At 36.9% G+C, this 12,402-nt stretch overlaps 1 protein-coding gene across 8 annotated transcripts in view; it reads right to left on the minus strand.

Annotated features, from left to right (window-relative positions):
* Positions 1-12,402, minus strand: part of ANGPT1 (angiopoietin 1) — a 244,476-nt gene that overhangs the window by 17,210 nt on the left and 214,864 nt on the right. The window lies entirely within an intron of this gene.

The raw sequence follows: 12,402 nt of genomic DNA on the forward strand, positions 1-12,402 counted from the left end.
AGAAAGAAAGAAAGAAAAGAAAAGAAAGAAAAGAACGAAAAGAAAGAAAGAAAAGGAAGAAAAGGAAGACTCCAAATGACAGATAGCAAAATTCTTTATGGCTTGTGTGTTTGGTGTTTTTTCACAATGCATACTCAAACTCATATGGTTCTGATAGTACAGGATCCACAAAAGGAAAATGGGTTGATTTTACTACAAGTATTAATCTCCAAAGAAAAAAATGCCTTGTAGAGTGCCATTACAGCATACAACTATGTTAATGTTAACCAGTGATGATGTGTACACATTATTCTTAACAGCAATACTAATAATAATTGTCATTGACTGAGGACTTCCTCTGTGCCAAACAATCTGCTAAATGCTTTCCATTTATTCTTTAATTTACTTTTATATTAAATCTGTGATCTAAGCATCAATATACCAATTTTGCATTCCAAGATTTAGAGAAGATAAATAAGCTGGAATCTGGCTATGTTTGACTCTAAAATCCAAGTTCTTAATCATTATACATTCCCTGAAGAAATGTTTGTTGAGCACATATTACATACCAGGAATTATTCTAAGCACTTAAGATATACCAAAGGGCCATGCTATTAAGGGGCTTATATTCTAGGAGTATCCCTAAAATTAAGTTCAAAATGCCAACTGTTTAACCTCAAATATGGCATTCTTCAAAGAACCTAACCTACCTTACTCTCTAGAAACATTTCTTATATAAAATTTAAATTAACGTACATCTGAGGCTCTGCAACAGTTGTACATATAAAAAATCATCTGGTTATTTGTGAAAAAGGCCTTTTCACTAGGACTGGGAATTTATGTTCTCAATTAGGATCTGATATTACTCTTTGCAGACTGAAGAATACTAGTCTATAATTCAAAAACTAGTGGATAAATCACATTTGATGCCTAATGTAATTAGTTCTCTGATGTCTGGTCATTTCCTACTGACCCTATATATATTGTTTTATATCCATCTGGGCAATTGGAACAAATGCACACTTGCTCAGGTCCTTCAGTGGTTCCTCGGGGCTCAGAATAGCTACACTCAGGTTGTCAGGTTGTCACTTTGATATACAAGGTCTTCTCTAGTTGACCCTCTACCTTCTTTCCAACTCTACCTAACATGGTTCCTCAGTTATCATTCATCAAAATCATCTAGGAATATTCTTTTCATATCCACGTGTATTACCACTTCTGTACCTGAGTCTTTTTATAAATCTTATCCACTCACAATATAGTTAATATCTCTGTATGAGGGAGACACTACTGGGACTTAGGCCAGCTCTGAACAAATGTTACATTATTATTAAACAGAAATAATATGAGGGGCACCTGGGTGACTTAGTCAGTTAAGCATCTGACTCTTGATTTCGGCTCAGGTCATTCTCTCATGGTTTGTGAAATCGATCCCACATCAGGCTCCCTGCTGACAGCACAGAACCGGTTTGGGATTCTCTCTCTCCTTCTTTCTCTCTGCCCTTCCCCCACTCACGTTTTCTCTCTCTCTCAAAATAAATATTTAAAAAAATAATACAGATCAATTAATATTTGGATTTTCATTCTTTGATACCTATATTTGACTTGGGTTTGCACCTAAGTATATGTAAAGGTCCACTTATTATTTTGCAAGGTTGATATTAATTTTAGAAAATAACAGTAATGTTAAATTTTTTTTTTCAACGTTTATTTATTTTTGGGACAGAGAGAGACAGAGCATGAACGGGGGAGGGGCAGAGAGAGAGGGAGACACAGAGTCGGAAACAGGCTCCAGGCTCTGAGCCATCAGCCCAGAGCCCGACGCGGGGCTCGAACTCCCGGACCGCGAGATCGTGACCTGGCTGAAGTCGGACGCTCAACCGACTGCGCCACCCAGGCGCCCCTATAAGCCTGTATTTTAAAACTCTGAGGGGCCAGCTAAAAATCACTGGTGACAAAAATTGTAGATTTTTTTTTAATTTATTTTTGAGTAGAGAGAGAGGGAGACAGAGTGTAAGCAGGGGAAGGGCAGAGACAGAGGGAGACACAGAATCTGAAGCAGGCTCCAGGCTCTGAGCTATCAGCACAGAGCCCAACACGGGGCTTGAACTGATGAACCATGAGATCCCAACCCGAGCAGAAGCCAGATGCTTAACCTACTGAGCCACCCAGGCACCCCAAGAATTGTAGAATTTTTTAGTAAAAAATTTTTTTTTCAACGTTTATTTATTTTTTTTGGGACAGAGAGAGACAGAGCATAAACGGGGGAGGGGCAGAGAGAGAGGGAGACACAGAATCAGAAACAGGCTCCAGGCTCTGAACCATCAGCCCAGAGCCTGACGCGGGGCTCGAACTCACGGACCGCAAGATCGTGACCTGGCTGAAGTTGGACGCTTAACCGACTGCGCCACCCAGACGCCCCATGAATTGTAGAATTTTTTAAATGTGGATTTACATTTCAGGTTGTAGATAGCCCACTTGGAGGCGGGTTTCATCAGGGGAAAGTAAGGTTGAGAGGTCACCAGTTGGAGCCTGGGACAAGTTACCTGTGTGAATTCACAACCTTCCAGATTTGATCACTTTCTCAGCCTTTCAGAGATAGCCACGCACTCTCAAAGCTAAGAGAGACTCTTGTTAGCTCGCCACTTACACTTAAAATGGGAACATTGTGGAATCCAGGCTCACATTTTTCTTAGAGTTTCACACAGAAAGCCAAAATATAATTGGAAAGTTTCTTGTTTAGTGAACACAGAATCAGTTGGGGGAAGAAGATGAATGATTCCAAAATTATGTGGCTGCAACTGCAGGCCTAAAATCTCCTGCTCCACTGGGACTGGGTGAGTTTTGCCCACAGGTGCTCTTGGATGAGCCATGCTAAATTCCAACTCTGATTCTTGGCTTCTCTATGATTGGTGATGACTTTCCTTCTTTTTTCAAAAGGTAAGTCAATACCAGTATCCTGTTAGTAGCTCTAAGCTCACCGATGGGGCTAGAGATTCCAGAACATAATTTTCTACACTATCATTTGCAGGTAACTTGAGCACCAATGTTCTATTGATATTAAGTAAGTGACTGCTATGTGCTGGATATAGTTTATACTTTTATCCTTTCACAAGAGGGTTGCAGTTTAAGCCTCATAGTTTACAATGGTTTCTTTGTGTTACCATGGCAATAGGAACACCCAATTATAAATTTAGGAAGTAGAGAAAAGCAAAAAGAAGAAAATAGAAAGTAACACAAATCTCATCTCTGAATATAACTACTCTTGATATTATGGTTTATGTGCATTTAGTCTTTTCCTTGTTTTCCCCTTCCAAATTGAAAATATTTATTTTAAAATATATATGTACTATCTGATCATATTCTTATAAAAATTTTGAACAATGCACATAAAGTTGTTGCCCACAGGCCTGCCTCAACTACCTGTCTAGAAGTAATCACTTACATTAGTTTTGCACCTTCCAAAATAGTTTCTTTTCATGTATAAATACAAACTGTACTCTACATATTTCTTTATACCACGCTTTCCACACATAATTTTATAACCATTTTTTCATGCTATTACACATCCTTCTCCACCTTCATTTGGAGCTATTGTATGACTATACCATCAGTTGTTACAAGTTTAAGGACGCCTTCATATATCTCTAAATATGTATGCAAGCATATAAAGGGTAGAATAAACATCAACGATGTCTTTTCCTGACCTTTGCCTCTACAAACTACATTATTGCTATATGTTAGAGTCTGTAAGTAAAAAGAAATATTTTTGCAGATCCTTTTAATCAACATCAAAAGGTCAGTCTTCTAGTCCTGGCAGTTCTTCTGTATTAGAAAAGTTTTACAACTGGTCTCACTGCCTTGAATCTTGCTCCTTCCCCTTTGCCCTAAAATCCATGCTCTGTAAGGCTCATTCAAAAACCTGCATCTCATTATTCTTCTGCTCTGGTTAAAATCCCTCAGTTGTTCTCCCAACACATGAAAGATAAGGTCCAAATGCCTTATTGTGGTTTACAAAGACTTGGAAGATCTTGCCATCCTCTATTTTTTCCCATGCCACCTAACCCCATACATATCATCACTTATTTCCTGACCATTTCCTGACCAGCCTTATCAATTACTTTACCCCTCAAATCAACATATTCTCATTTCTGTGCACATTTCCATGTGTTGACCCCATTCCTAGAAGGCTAGAAGGCCCATTGTGCATTATATGCATATATTAAATCACTGTGTTATACACCTGAACCTAATATGATGTCATATGTCAATTATATCTCAATGAAAAATAAATAAAAGTGAAAAGATCAACGTTTAGAGGATTTTCACTGTACAAGACCGAGTTAAACCTGCAATTTATATATAGTAGTATTCACTGTGTCTGAGTCTATATCCTTAGCATGTCACAGGGGAATGTTCTAGGGAAGAGGCACCATGGAGAGTCATTTTCTTGCACTGAGAAACAGGGATGGTGTTTCATAAAAATATGTTTCTCACCACTATTTTAAGAAATTCACAAATGAGGACAACTATGCTTCTGTGGAATCCCACAAGGATTCTGGGAGCAAATGTGTAGTCAAGGGTAGGTCATCTGAACAGTTAAGCGGCTCAATCTTTCTTAGCAACTATTTAGCTAGTACAGAACAGCAATTATTGACCCAAAGCCAACACTCCTAGCTAGTTATCTGATACAGGCAAACTAAGAGCTGGCCATTCACCAACATCAAGTATTTTTTTCTAATTAGATAAGGAAACTTATTTTATTGAGGTTCAAACAGAATATTTAGGTGGTTCTTTTACACAGTGGTTCTGTCTAATTTCTGAAGTCTTTATGTATAGTTAACTAACCATGGCTTTCTCTTCTATGTTAATGATACTTCATTTTACAAAAGAGAAGTCAATATACAGAAGGGCCAAAGTTGGCCTTGCATATGAATGTAGTGAAAGGAAAATTGAAGTGTGAGTCATTATAAAGAATACTCCCCCAAAATAACACCATGGGAATCCTGGACATTTATTTCTTATGTTCAGCCAGTGTAGATGTGGTTTTCATGAAGGATGATGTGTTAGGAGATAAAAACCAAACATTATTCCAGAGTAAAGTATTTGGCTTAGGGACAGAAATATGGAAGATGGAAAAAAACACTAAAAAACCCCCCAAAACCCAAAAAGAAAATAACAAAACACCTAAAATAACACAAAAACCACAAAGAACATGATTAGATATGATTAAAACGGTAGCCCCTGAGTAAATTGATGGTATTCATCCTTTTAAACCCATTTTTCCTGATTAATGAGGATAAAACCCCCACATTTCTTAGCATGATTTGGTCAGTGGCTGCACAGAATGTCAGCATTATGATTGTTTTCAATTAGCGTCTTTTTTAATGTTTATTTATTTTGAGAGGGAGACAGGGAGAGAGAGATTGAATGTGCATGACTGTGGAGGGGCAGAGACAGAGGAAAGAGAGAATCAGAAGAATCCCAAGCAGACACAGGGATTGATCTCACCACCTTGAGATCACAACCTGAGCCAAAACCAAGAGTCGGATGCTTAACCAGCTCAGCCACCCAGGCGGCCCTCAATAAGCATCTGAAGGAAAAATGAAACAGACAGGTGCATGTTGAAATTAGTCACTACTCCCTAGTCATCTGAGATGGTTCTCTAGTCATCCTCAATGAACACATAGTTATCCCTTTTCTTTCACTTACAGAAATTTAAATAACCAGAAAGGCTAAATTCTATTTCTTAATAAATGTAGGACAATAGCAAGTTCTATTATTAAATAAAAGACTTCAAAATAGTTATGGATCATACAAATGATTCTATAACTTTCTTTTCTTTAAAATAGGCAGCCCAATGTCATGAAGTTGGTTTCTCACTAATTTTATCTACTTAAGAGACTTCTATGCTTCTTCCATTTTTACATCTTTATGGTATTCAGGAAGTCAAGAGTCTCTTTCATTACCCAAGGCAGTGGGAGTTGTATGTATGACAAATTGAAGTTTGGCCTTGGCTCTTTAAAACAGTAGAAAGACTCTCAGATATCTGAACTCTAAGGTCTTTGGAACTGACAAGCTGAGCAGATCTCATGCAGCAGATTTCTCTTCTGCTCTGAGCTCTTGCCCTGCCACCATATGGAACTAGTTTGTCTTCCTCACAATCACTTGAAGAAAATGCAAAATGACCTCCATGGTTTTCTTTCAAAGCCTGGTAACAATGACTCAATCTGACTGAGTTTCCCAACATTGCTCTCTCCCAGTTCCTCCTGCTCCAGGGCTGTCTCAGCTCTAACTTCCCTCCTTTCCTTACCGAAAGAGCTGGGCACCATTAGCAAAGAGACTAGCAGAGCATGTCTTTTAGATGGAGTGTAAATGATACAGGTGGCATCTTCTGCTGAAAATAAAGACAATGTATCTCTTGTCAAAACATATATAGAGAAAAGAGCTTTTGTTTTAGGCTTCTAGCAAGATTAAGCATTTGTTTGGTGTTATGAAGACATCGTTGGGAAGTATACAAATAATTAGTATTGTTGGAAAAAGGGTGAGAGAAAAACTCAGAAGATGCTAAACTGTTCAAAAAATTAGTGGAAGAGACAAGCTTTGGAGGATATGGAGGACATGGACTTTTGGAGAGGGATGAAGAGGATATTTTCAGTAAAGGGGTTGTGACGGGCACCTGGGTGGCTCAGTCCAGTAAGTGTCTGACTCTTGGTTTTAGCTCAGGTCATGAACTCACAGTTTTTGGGTTCAAGCCCCACATTGGGCTCTGCGCTGGCAGCAAGGAGTCTGCTTGGGATAATCTCTCTCTTCTGCTCTTTCTCTGCCCCTTCCCTGCTCAAGCTCTCTCTCTCTCTCAAAATAAACATTTATAAATAAATAAATGAATAAATAAATAAATAAATAAATAAATAAATAAATAAATAAAAGGGGTTGTGAAATCCATAGCACAATTTTAACATAAAAAAAAAGATAAGAAAGAAAAGGGTTTTCATCAGTCATTTGAATGTGCTGGGAATATCAAGGGAAACGACAGACAATGAAGTTATTTGGATACTAAACATTTAAGATAGATTTTATTCCTTTTATTATATTAGTATTTGAAGCTGAAATTCTTTATGTTTTAAATGCCCTTTTGTTAAGTATATAAAGTTCTAGTGGAAATTACTAAGTCTGGAAACCCTGAGATACAGGAAAGAATATAAATTTATCTTACCACAAGGGGAGACTTGAGTCCTATATTATATATATACACATATATATGTGTATATATATATATATATATATATATATATATATATGTATGTATATATATATTCTATCTTTTTTTCAAAATAGTATTTTTGAGATAAACATTTTATTCTCTCTAGTTCGGGATTGTCTAGTGTATCTTGTTCTTTTAAATGACGAGTGCTTTACTGTTTTGGTACCTTTCTCCCTATCTTCACAATACCAAAATGAGCCAATCTTCAAGACAAGCACAAATATTGCAGAGGATGCCTCCTCTCTTCCTTCTCCTCTAACTTGTCATTCCATAGATAAATTGCTTCTCTTGTGGCACATCTCATTTTGCCTACTGTAGTATTATTATCTACATGTGTGCTTTCTCTTCCTTACCATATTATAAGCCAGCCATCTTTATAAACTCCATATACTATAAACACAACAGGCATACAATAAATATTTGAGTCAATTATGAACTAAGTTAAAATTGTTTAGAATTTAAGTTTTACCCATTCAAGATATGGCTTACATGTAATAACATTTTAACTCTATAATTTAATTATGTTTTACAATTCAAGCCCCCTGGGCATTTATTTTCTGATGTGAAATTTGCCCAATATTAATGGCTTTAATAATCTGATGAAATTATATTGGGATACTGCTATAATGAGGATGTAATTCATTTGTATCTGTTGATATTTGAAGAAATAGCTCATGAAATAACCCATTAAAATAAATACTGGGAAGTCCATATGAGAAATGAGACCATTGAGTTTACAAAGGGACCTATATCTGTACACGTGTCTCTATCGCATAATTCCCTCTGGAACCTAGATATTCATTTAGAAATCTGTTTCAAAAGCTTTACCTTAGGGTTCCTGGGTGGCTTAGTTGGCATCCGACTCTTGATTTTGCCTCAGGTTGTGATTTCATGGTTCATGGGTTTGAGCCCTGCATTGGGCTCTGCACTGACAGCACACAGCCTGCCTGCTTGGGATTCTCTCTCTCTCCCTCTCTCTGTCCCTGCCCCACTTGTTCTCTCTCTCTCTCTCTCTCATCTCTATCTCTCTACAAATAGATAAATAAACTTAAAAATTAAAAAAAATCTTCACCTTGTTTGTTAGAGGACAGAAGGTTTGTTTTCCAATGTTGGATCTAGGGCTGCAATCTCTGTTGGAGGAGCCTCTATTAAATCAGTGTCATTATGTACAACACTGTTTTTCAAATGTTGGAGCTATATTGTCTTACTCCATAAGTGAACATAATTATTTATTTGTTTGCAAGAGCCTGTCAGGGAGTATGCGAGACAATGATAGGAAAATATCTAAAAAAAAGTCAGTCCACGTATGAAAATATAAGTGAATACATCCTACAATAGACAGCTGCATGGCGATGATCTACATTCATAGATATAAATCTATATGTAGAAGGAAAAGTTCAAAAGAAGTTTCAAAAGAAAAGAGGGTGCAAGTAGGGTGATTAAAGACCTAATAATGTGAAGTTTGACTCGTCAAAAATGAAGAATATGACAGAGATTTAAAGATGCTTAAAAAGACATAAAGATCAAACAGCTATAGGTGGTGTGGTACAAAATATGAATGAAGAAAATGGATAACAATAAAATCATTAGTAAAAATTCTTCTTTCTTTCCTTTCTCTCCTCATACTCCACACACACACACACACACACACACACACACACACACACACACAAATGGATAAATAAAATATTCGCTTCTGAAGAGTAAGATTATGTCATGTACATGTGTGCCTCCAGAATTAGAATAACAGAATAGAGTTTGGAACTTAACTTTCTGGGTTTGCAACCTAGCTAATCTTTGTGATCCTCAGTTGCCTCGTCTGTAAAATGGCTCTAAAAATTATTATGTTCTTTTAATACTGTCCTGAAGATTAAATGAGGTGATACATATAAAATCCTTAAAGGATTGTTACAACTTAGGGAATCAAACTTCCCTAACCAATAACCATAAAATACACAGTAGCTCAGGAAACATAAGTTATATGAATAAATCTACATTAAATTAAAATATATATGATATTGATAGATATACATAAACATATGGAGAGTGATGAAAATAACGAGATAGAGATGCAGCTAATTAAAGACGTGCATGTAGGTAGTAAGCTGGAGAAATTAAAAATGAAATTTTCTCAAATTCATAAGGTGCCATTTCCTTTGAAAATTATTCTCGTTCTATGTAGAGCAAGCAGAATACTAAGTACAAAGGACAAGAAACTTGCTGACTAACTACCTAGTTTAAGGTCTATATTATTTTTTTAACATTTATTTATTTTTGAGAGAGAGAGAGAGAGAGAGAGAGCGAGCGCATGAGTGGGGAAGGAGCAGAGAGAGAGGGAGACACAGAATCTGAAACAGGCTCCAGGCTCCGAGCTGTCAGCACAGAGCCCAATGTGGGGTTGAACTCACAAACCATGAGATCATGACCTGAGCCGAAGTCAGACACTTAACCTACTGAGCCACCCCGGCACCCCAGGTCTATATTATTTTTAACCCAGATGCCTGAATAATGATCCTTTAGTTCAAATGTTTATTCTTTATAAATTAAAATTTCAACTTTTTGAGAATCTTATGTTTCTTTTGACATAATAGGGTGCTTTATTGGCTGAATCCAGCATGTGATTTTTTTCCCCTTTCTTTACTCATAATTGATACTGGGGAAAAAAAATCCCTGAAAATGATCACCCATAGCAACTCATCCTGTAATTGTCAACCTTCCTCCCCAACAGCTTTCTTCATCATATTCAATCTTCCTGATTGGTGTCATTTGTTCTTAGATGGAATTGGATTATTGAGTAATTGGCAGCATTGCTGTATATCAAACTAACCATTATGCTAAGAAGGAGTGTGTTATCTTATTTGCTTCTTAAGCCTCAGATGCCCTGAGGCAGCTGTTATTTATTTTTGATCATGTTTAGTGGAAGATGTGTAAGTGAAAAATGTTTGAGATAGTGTTGGTCATGGGAATCTGTGCTCTGATTGAGAAAGATAAATTTCCAGTTTTATTTGTTCTCTGTTTCTGATTGGTTTTCATTATACATGCATAAATTGCATGGTAAGTTTCCACCTATTTGTTTTCGCAGCATACATTTTAATGTCTCTCCCTTGATTTGCAAATATTAATATAATGTAGAACTCTGTAAAAATGTGTTTATCAGCCACCCAAATCTCCTCAAGGTCTTCACACTGGAAACACTGTTACCAGCTATCCCGGTTCCAAAGTCCAGTAAAATACAGTTTTCAAAGTTTCTCAATGGCATGAAGGTTGCCTGTGTTCAAAACTCAGGAGAAATTCTTCCTGTAAGGAAAATAGAGAACTCGCACACTGTTATTTCTGTGCCTCTTCATAGTGCTGAGAGAGTACACTCTATTCTGTACATGTAAAGATAATTTTCATGAAGTCTGTGACCATGAAACCATACTTTCCAAAGTTCATAAATACACACTGTACTCATTCTCTAGTTTTACTTCTAAATACAGCAAAGTTCTTCCAGTATTCCTCCCCTTTTCTAAGAATATGTAGAAAAAAATGAGTGCCAAATGAATTATATGGCACTAAGACCTCTCTAAAAAATACAAACAGTCCCTTAAACATACTTCAATTCCCCTGGGGTCATGTGTGGCTGACAGAGTCAGCTCCCCATGAGTGGATCACTGACTGGACACCCTTCTTGTGCCCAAAAGACCATGGCCATCTAAAAGAGTTTATGGGTTTGCTTTTTCCCCCCCCAAATTAAGTCGAGACCTTGTAAAACTTGTGATTGAAACTGGTGATTTTTTTAGCATAAGCAAGTTCAAGGGAGGTAGGTTTGTTCTCATTTTAATGTCTGTTTAAAGAGCAGCAAGAAACTTTCTTTCCAGCATCCCCTAGGGGAAGACAGAGGGGAAAGGGTGAGTAGAATGCTGAAAGCCATTGAGAGGCATTGTCTGAGGTTTCTTTGCAAAGAGGAAATACTTTCTCTTGTTGTACTTGGATAATGTGTTGCTATAAGTTCTACAAATAAGGCTCCAGTGTGCATAAGCAGATTCTTCTGTTGACCAAAATCATCAGTGTGCTTATTTCTCTTCAAAATTAGTATAAGATAGTATCCAAACTCCTTATCATGGAACATGGCCTTCTGTTTTATGTAGCACAGTGAACTCCCACATATGAGATACTTGCTATTTTCTAACTGGTGCAGGCTCTCTCCCATCTCTGGGTCTTTGTCCATGTTGCCTCTTTGGCTGGAATCTTACGACCTTTCTCCTTCTGCCATCATCCTCCATACTTTCTCCTTGAACACCTACTCATATTTCACAAATCCCCAAGGATTTCCTCTGTGAAGCCTTTCCTGGTACCCTTTAATCTCCTCCAATGTATCTCATCCATCCTCAACCCCAGCTGAATAATCCACTTTTCTTTATTGCCCAACTAGAGTCTAATTCCAAGTGTTCTTACCTCTGGACTTTGAGTGTGGAGTTGAATCACACAGAAATATAAACAAAATTCAGTTTTTTCAGTTATTCTGGGGAGAAGATCCATAGTGCCATCATTTTTTTAAAAAGGTCCATGATTCTTTGATTAAAAAAATAAAGACATGCTACAACATACTGCAGCTGCAACTTTTGTTTGAAGCCAGCTATATCATGTTTTCTTCTATCTTCTAAACTATCAGCACCATAAGACCAGCAAGGATGATGTCTCCTCTTAGAGTCATTAAAGTTTTAGTTCTGCATCAACATCACCTGGGTGGAGTTGGTAACACTGACAGATCTAAGATCAGAATCTCTGGATATGGAACCCAGAAATCTACACTTTAAACAAACACCCTAGTTGACTATATGCACACCCTAGTTGACTATATGCACACCCTAGTTGACTATATGCACACTCTATATGCAACTAAATAGTATCAGGGAAATATTAGCAACATGATAAATTTTTGATGACTAGCTGGCTCGACAAATAAATGAATGCAGACTCTGATTTCAAAATAATTATAGTAACTTTTAAGAGAGTAGTTTTAGTGAAGTTATATAGATTAAAGCAAAATTATACTCAGTTAAGAAATGAACAGAATAATAATGTATATTAGACAACTACATCTTTAAAATTATTGTTTTTAAAGGAAATATTGACTTGATGTTTCTCATAATTAGAGTATCTTCTGGATTAGAAGA

Source organism: Felis catus, chromosome F2 (assembly GCF_018350175.1).
Source record: "Felis catus isolate Fca126 chromosome F2, F.catus_Fca126_mat1.0, whole genome shotgun sequence".
Taxonomy (NCBI): Eukaryota; Metazoa; Chordata; class Mammalia; order Carnivora; family Felidae; genus Felis; species Felis catus.